The 7,541-nt window shown below is 50.7% G+C and overlaps 2 long non-coding RNA genes across 4 annotated transcripts in view; one reads left to right on the top strand and one right to left on the bottom strand.

Moving 5' to 3' along the window:
* Positions 1-481: 481 nt before the first annotated feature.
* Positions 482-6,957, bottom strand: LOC104876847. Of its 3 annotated transcripts, none has more exons than XR_784432.3 (4): positions 6,549-6,957; positions 6,029-6,172; positions 4,515-4,689; positions 482-723 (listed from the first exon to the last, which is right to left on the bottom strand). It is a non-coding gene; the product is annotated as an uncharacterized LOC104876847 (long non-coding RNA). The 3 variants fall into 3 exon arrangements; XR_784434.3 differs by having other exon boundaries at positions 4,548-4,689; XR_784433.3 differs by lacking the exons at positions 482-723; positions 4,515-4,689 and adding an exon at positions 5,298-5,625.
* Positions 6,958-7,303: 346 nt separating this feature from the next.
* LOC117285595 overlaps positions 7,304-7,541 on the top strand; it is a 10,219-nt gene continuing 9,981 nt past the window's right edge. The window contains exon 1 of the long non-coding RNA XR_004516671.1: positions 7,304-7,372. This is a non-coding gene — a long non-coding RNA (uncharacterized LOC117285595). The remainder of the gene's footprint in view (positions 7,373-7,541) is intronic.

The following is a 7,541-nucleotide window of genomic DNA, read 5'->3' as shown; positions in this document are numbered from 1 at the left end:
TGTACCTTTACATGACAGGTCTTGGTTCTCATTTTTTCCCCTTGTCCCCGCCCTTCACCCCGTCCTCCCCTTCTTGCCTCGCTTTACTAGAGTTCTGGGATTACAAGCATGGTAAGGGAAGGATCAGGGCAGTGTGTCTAGATAAGCCCTCAGGTCGGCACCCTTACTTTGCTGGGATTCATTTAGCGTATGTGAGCTGCTACTGGATTTAGGTAACACTGACTGCCACTCCAGATTTGGCCACTAGGTGGCACTGTTGGGCGTCCATATGTGTTACGGATCTCATGACATTTGACAATAGTTCAACCTAACTGCTGTTTGGCCAGAGGAGGGAAACACACTAACCAGTAAGTTTAGGTGATCTTCGGTAAGCTTATTAAGAGCTGTAAGAGTCCAGCTCTTTCTAGCTAAAATAAACCTTTGAATCTTTGTACATCACCCTCCTGATTTGACTTGTGCATAGATATTTACTGACCCAAGGCAAAATGGAAAGGACAGGCTGTCCTGCTGCAGTGTGGCCTCAGGGAAAGGCTGCCCCCAGTTGGGGAGGCCTGAGGCATACTGGAAACCTTACTGTTAACCCCCAGCATCTTTACTGGAGGAGGTCAAGGGCAGAGCTGGCACATGCTGCTGTGGCTTTCTGAGCATCCAGAATAGCTGCATCCTGGGGAGCAGACAGGAAACAGTTGTGTCTTCTTTCCTGGGTGGGCTGTGCACGGAGCACTGAGGAGGAAGAAAAGCCGTGAAAATGTGATGAGTATTGGAGTAGGGACAGAGCTTGTGAGCAGTGGCTGAGCCAGCCCCCTAGCCTGTGTCCCTTGCATCCTTTGGCTTTGTGCTTTCCTACTGTACTGTAACCCTGCCACGGTCCTGAGTTGCATAAACACTTCATAGCACTCCCTACCACATACATTCTTAGGGCTTTCCATATATTATTTAATCCTAACAAGGTAGAATTTTTCTGTGGGTAAGAATGCCATTTTGGGGCCAAGGATTTAGCTCAGTGGTGCCGGTGCCTGCCTCACAAGCACAAAGTCCTCTGAGTTCAATCCCTGGTACCCCCCAAAAATGCCACTTTGATGCAAAATTGTGCCCTTATTAGCCTTAGGGTTTGAAATGAGCAGGTCTGCTTGTTCTATGTCTGCCAGATCCTTGGAGGGAGGAAACTCAAGTTTCTTAAAGGCTATGCCCAAGGAAGCAGTGGCCTATTTCTTAGTTTGAACTAATGGCAATCAGTTCCTTTTTTGCCTCTAATGTTAATCTCCTGATGCACTGAAACCATATGGGAAAGTGAATGGCATGAGAGGAGTGGGCTTTTTCTAGCCCCGGGTCAAGCTGCCAGGAACTTCTAATAAGCAACAGAAGAGAGCAGCAGAGGTCCAGTATTGAACTGCTTTCTCCTTCAGTTCCCAGAGCTGGGGTGGGGCCCAGAGAAGGGAACCTCAGAAAGGGGCACCCAGGGCCACTCGTTTTCCTTTGTCTCTCTGAACTGCAGTATGGAACCTCTCCGCTCATTTCCTCATCAAAATTGCTTGCTGTTTGGGTGGGAGGAGAGAGATGATTTTATTACTGAAGATTAGGCCAGGAATCTTGATATGTGCCTGTGGTCCCAGCTACTCAGGAGACTGTGGCAAAAGTTTTGAGTCCAGATTATCTCAAATCTAAGAAAAGAAAAAGGAAAAGGTCTGGGGGTTTATCTCAGTGCTCCTTGGACTGGGTGTGCATAACTAATGGAAGAAAGACCAAGGCTTCAGAAGGGTGAAAATTTGAATTGATGCTTGAACTAGGTCATTGCCAAGCTGGCCAGGTGGCCTTGCTGAGGATGGGTATCTGGCATGCTTAAAGATGAGTGCAGGAGATCCCAGGGCACTTTGTCCTTACCTGCTCCTCCCCTTATAAGTTCAGTGGTTTCATTTTTTCCCCCCAGAGTTCTAAAATCAGTGTATATTTGCAGTACAAAATAATTATGGTCATCCTGGAGAACTGGATGATCTTGATCGTGTATGTTTCGTTTGACTGCAGCTCCTTTAAGTTACCACTAAGGCCAGGCAGAGGCACTGACTACACATTGTTCCATCCAGGTGTCTGAGTAGGACAAGGAGTGGTCAGAAGGAGACATTTCTAGGGAAAGAAAGCCAAAGAACAAGTATTTCAAGTGCTGTGGACAACCATGGAAATAAGAGCTAACAACATGTGGTATACATGAGGAATATTGTGGGTATTTGCAGATGCCAAGTCGTATAATCTTCACAACATCCCAGTGAGATCAGTACTATAACATCCACTTTCCAGATAAGAAAGATGGGCTTTGGAGAGAGCTAAAGACTATCGACTGGTACAAAGAGGAGCCAGGATTGAAGTCAGAATCAGCCCATAGGAACAGAAGACGGAAGGCTTCTGATAACTCTTGAGCCTGGCTCCTGAGCATGTGGCTCCCCAAAGCAGCAAACTATTCCTAGAAACCCCAAAATAACTGCTGATGTCCTTATGGACTGTGGTTTTCTTTCTCCTTCCCCTAGTTGGGTAAGGCTTATGAAAGCCTTATTTTAGAGAACTGAGTGAGTCTTTTCTCCTAAACTGGTAATTCAACCAGGTTGGAAGTGTGTTTCAGCAGCCTCTTCAAGGCCCATGTTATTTGATGCCTCGGCTGCTAGGCACACAGGTCTCTGCAGGGACCCTGCCCTCCGGGGCCTGCTGGGAAGAACCACAAACAACGTCCCCTCAGGTGCGGCCAGCCCAGGCATATTCATTGTGTTCCTGGCAAAGAGCAAGTCCAAGACAGCCATAGCGATAAATCACATAAAAGTGTGGGAAATCACAAGGGGACTGGCCTGCCTGGGGAAAAGGAACTGCAGCATCAGCAGGTGTGGCCCCAGGTAGGATGCTTTATCCAGCCAGAAGTGCTGACCCAGGAAGTTCCAGACCCAGGAAACACCTCACAGGCTGCAGTGCTCAGGGTCTCCGAGCACACACAACAGGATCTTCTATCTAGAAAGAGGCCATAGACAAGGCAGTGTTCTGACTTAGGGTGCTCCCCCAGTTGGGCAGTGAGAATGAGAAATACACAGCCACCCCATGGCTTCCAGACTCCCTGGGCTTCCTCAGGAAAGTCTCACCCACTGTGAGGCAAACGAGGTGGGCAGTGTCACGAGGCTTGCTGTCCTCCCAAAGCTACAGTGGCAGTGTTATACCCAGCACTCAGGAAGCGTCAGAGGCTGTGCCCGACCCTTGGGTTACCTCAGCTCTTCCTCACTTCTGTGAGGGAACTAACCTGCCCAGGGACTCAGGTTTGCCGAGATTCAAGTCCAGGTAGTGTGACTAGAACCTAAACAGTGCGCACGACACTGTGACTCAAGAGGCCAACGGGAATGGACCGCTGACCTAGCTGTAGATGCAAGCGGTTTTTCTAAAAGAAATGAATGAGTTTCTCTTGCACATAACTCCTGGAAGAAAGCCCAAATACTGATCTACAGAACCTAGCATGGTCTTGCCTTTGCCTCCCCTACTCACCTTATACTGTGGCCTCATGGAGTTGTTTTCACTCCTTGGCCATAATAGTGGTAGCTACCTTTTGTTAAGGCTCAGCTCAGTGTTTGTACACATTTTGTTACTTAATATTCACAACAATCCCAAGGAAGGTGGTGAGGTCTCCAAATAGTAAGGCGATGGAAGCTTTAGAGAGGTTAAACCCTGTGTCCAAGCCACAGAGCACTCTGGCTCTATTGTTCAAGCTCTCCTACGCACACCGTACTGTTACCCTACTGCTGTGCGCTCTGACTAGCACACCTTTCTCTTCACTGCCTCGGTACAGCAGCAGTACTTCCTCTGGAGACAGCTGGCAGTTTCCTCCATCAGGGAATGCTGTCATCACTTCCTACCCTTCCACCAGCTTGAGTCTGGGGTTCTTACTGCAGCAGCACCTTCTACTTTCTGTTGGTGCACGTAGGAGTATCTCATGCCCTGTCTGGAGGAGCTGCGAGCTCCCTGAGGTGCATTAGTGACCCCTCCACATTCCTGGTCTTAGCACGGTTCCTAACAGTTCCTAAGAGTTGGGTGGTAAAATATCACTGCTGGATAGACAGTGGGCACAGGATGAATCTGAAAGAGACTTCCCTCCATATTTGCTCCTTGCAGAGAAGGATGGCAGAGGGCCGGGGACACCAAATGAGGCCGTATCAATCCTACAGAGTCTTTGCCGATGTCCTCTGCTGTGGCTTTGTCGTGCTCCTCTCCCACAGCCAAGGCTCATCCCAAGGGCAGTTCCACCATCCCACCCCAGTTTATAGCGGGTTCTCACGGACATGAATATTAATGTGCCAGGGTTAATTATTCAGAAAGTATTTCAGCTGACTTGCTTTTCATCTCATGATGGGGAGCTTCAAAGCCCACGACTGCCCTTTGGAAAGGAAAGTCATCCTCCTTGGGTGATTGCTAGCTCTCAGCCGTTAGTTCCTCACAACCCAGGAGGCACACACGGTGGGCGTAGGGCACCTCTTCCTCGTCTGCAGACTTACCAAAGGGCTCAAGGGGAGCAGCTGGGGACGCACCTTCTACACTGGGTAGCAGAATCCTGCACGACAGGTGTGGTGTGACTCGCCTGGGGCACAGTCTATAGAGGAAGAACTGAGTCTGCTTTGGTGATTCCGATGATATTCCCTTCCAATCCGAGACGAGGAAAAACCGTTTTTGCTTTCAGAAAAATTAGGGGATAAAAGAATATGAAAAGATGAAGTCTTCAGGATGTTCTCTAATTTCTAGGATCTCATAAAATCCTGCGATTATTGTTTGCATTTAGTGAATTTCTTTATATGCCACATATGGCCCTGAAAACGTTAAGACTTTAAAGGACTTCTCTGAGTGAAAAGTTACAGATAAATAGTCCTCCTCTGCCTTTCCCCTTCTGGTGTATCTAAGGGTTTTATCTGAGCTCAGTGTTGTTTCATTCTTTTGTTCATTGCTCAGAGAATAATTATGGTTCACTAAATCAGCTTCCTCAAGATATCAAGATGGGCTGGGGATTTAGCTCAGGGCCATTGCACCTGCCTGGTAAACAAAAGGTCCTGAGTTCGATTTCCGGGACCAAAGAACAAAGAAAAAAATATCATGTAGATTGTATGTTATTTAATTTTACTTTTAACCCTGTTTTATCCCCCTCCATCTGATGAGTTGTCTTCCATATCAAACACATTTCCATGAGAGATTAAAAATTAAGTGGACTCGAGTATGAATATATTAACAAAATTTACATTTAGGCTTGGTATAGCTACAAAATCAGATTAGAAAAAGAAAATCCAGACCTTCAGTGACAAGATTTGTGAGCGGGTTTTAAAAACCCGTTTACTCAATTCCAGTCAGGCAGGCAGGTGTGCTGCCGCCATGTGCTTAATTGTCAGGAACACTTCCAGCCAACCCAGGAGAGCAAGCCGGCCGTGTGCAGGGGTGAGAGGGTGGGGACTTCAGTTTTCCTGAGTGTGAGCAGAGATGGAAGGAAGGGCAGCTGGCCAGGGCTGCAGAGGTCAAGGTCCTTCTGTTTGCTCCAGTAGCAAGTGGTGCTTTGAGAAGTGGTGTGAGGTCTACGACTTCACCTCGAGTGTGGTGTCCAGAGTGAGCGCTCTCTGAGTGGACCTGTGAGCAAGGAGGAGCAAAGCACGATGCTCTGGACAGCAGCCAGGGGCGGGGCCACAGGGCTTTGATCCCTGGGAGAGCCGTGCTGCCAGAAGATGTTGCTCTGCTCTCCCCTCCTCTCTCCTACCTAGGAAACACTGGAGAGTGAAGCTGCCCAGGGCCGCTATTCAGTAGAAAGTGGAGAAACAGTGCGCTCAAGCGGGTGGTGAGCTTTCTCTGTGGGTAACTCAGCATCAGGCAGATCCTCGACAGGCATGGGGTGCACACCTGTGATCCCGGCTCTGGGAGGCTGAGGCCAGCCTGGCTGTACAGTGAGATTATCTCACACTCTCCCCAAAAGGCAAACACCCTGCCATTCCTGGGCTCAGAATGGTCTTGTGTGGCGATAGGACTGCCCTCTTACCCCAGACAGATGGTGACAGTCAAAGACCATGAAGGGCTCATCTTTTCAAAATGATGAACAGATGAAAATGAAGTATCTAGTAATAGGCTGGATGTGGAGGAGGTGGATGCCCCTTCCTCTATTTACTCTTCCAGCTCCTGAAGCCTGCGGGAATAAGCAAGAGGGCTGCTGGGCTCCTGATTAGGTTTGTAACCCAGACACTATCGGTCCTGGCAAATTAAAAAAACATTAAGGGTGTAGCCAGGGATGGTACATTTTTCACTTAACCAAATTGACCAGAGGAGCACTGACTGTCCCAACAGTCTGGAAAGGAAGGCTGGCCCCCTGTGTGATCTTCAGTTCCCGGGTGTGCTTAGGAGACCCATTTGCAGGCTTTGACTGGCCGTGTGGGCAGTTAGCCAGTTAGCACGAGGGCTGTGGCCCCTGTCTGGCAGGTGTCATTACTGTCCAGATGGGGACAGGGTGGACCCAAGCGAGCAGTGCCTGTTCCTGTGGCGAAGCAACAAGTCCTGGCACACACCTGGCCAGGTGGAGCTGGGCATCCTCTCTGAGGGTGGAGAGCAGCAGCATGTCTGTCTCACCAGCCTTGCCTCTTCTCTCAGTCAAACGTGCCTCCCACTTCTGCTGCCCTCCGCACAGCTGCTCTTGTTGGGGGCTGTGGGCCTCACTCTCCCTTAGGGTTGCCCAGAGCACCCCTCTCCTTTCAGAGGGGTTCGGCCCCCTGCCCCCTTCGCTGGGAGGCCAGCCGACTAGGATGTCCCTGCACTCTGGCTGGTATTATTGGCAAAACGATTGACCCCCACGCACACACGCACTGCCTCTTCTCTCCCCAACCCTGAAATTCCACTTGCTCTTTGCACCCCATCATTTTGCCCTCATTCCACCTCATTTTCTCCTGCACAAGTAGCGAACGAAGGCTGATCTCGGGCCGAGTCGCTGGTACCTAGGAGAGAGGCAGAACCACGCCATAGTTCCGTCACAAAAGTTGGTTCCAAAAGCGTTCAAGCGTCTCGGGAGCTCCTGGGGCTGCCCCCCTCCCCACCCGCGCCGGGACCCTGGCAGTCCGGGTTCCTCGGGAAGGACTGGGCTCCAGCTTGCAGTTCCGTCTCCCCAGGCACCACCGCTTGCGGTCTGGGCTCCCCGCCCCAGCGCCACGCACGGCCGTTCCGCCACCCGCGGTCTGACCCTCACTCCCACCCTAACAGGCACGCCTCACACACGCAGCAAAAGTGCGGCCAGAAGCAGTTCCCTCCGACCTCCCTCCCGTCCCTTCCCCTCCCCGCGAGGACTCTGTCTTCTTCCCCAGGAACCCTGAGTCTGTAGCCTCAAATCTCCCACGTCCCGGTGAGCAGTATAGGTAGAGAGGGAAGACAGGAGGAAAGGGGTTCGGGGATCCCAAAACGCTTACGGAGCGCCTGAGCCCCATGATTTAGCCCGGGGCTGCAGCCGGCCCCCGTGCCCCAGCCCGGCCCGCTCCTGCCCCGGAGCAGCCTGCGTGACCTTGAGCCGGAGG

The sequence above is a fragment of the Fukomys damarensis genome, unplaced genomic scaffold, assembly GCF_012274545.1.
Source record: "Fukomys damarensis isolate Sample0158 unplaced genomic scaffold, DMR_v1.0_HiC HiC_scaffold_11, whole genome shotgun sequence".
Taxonomy (NCBI): domain Eukaryota; kingdom Metazoa; phylum Chordata; class Mammalia; order Rodentia; family Bathyergidae; genus Fukomys; species Fukomys damarensis.
Note: the sequence above shows the minus strand (reverse complement) of the source record. Positions and strands in the feature narration are given on the sequence as shown.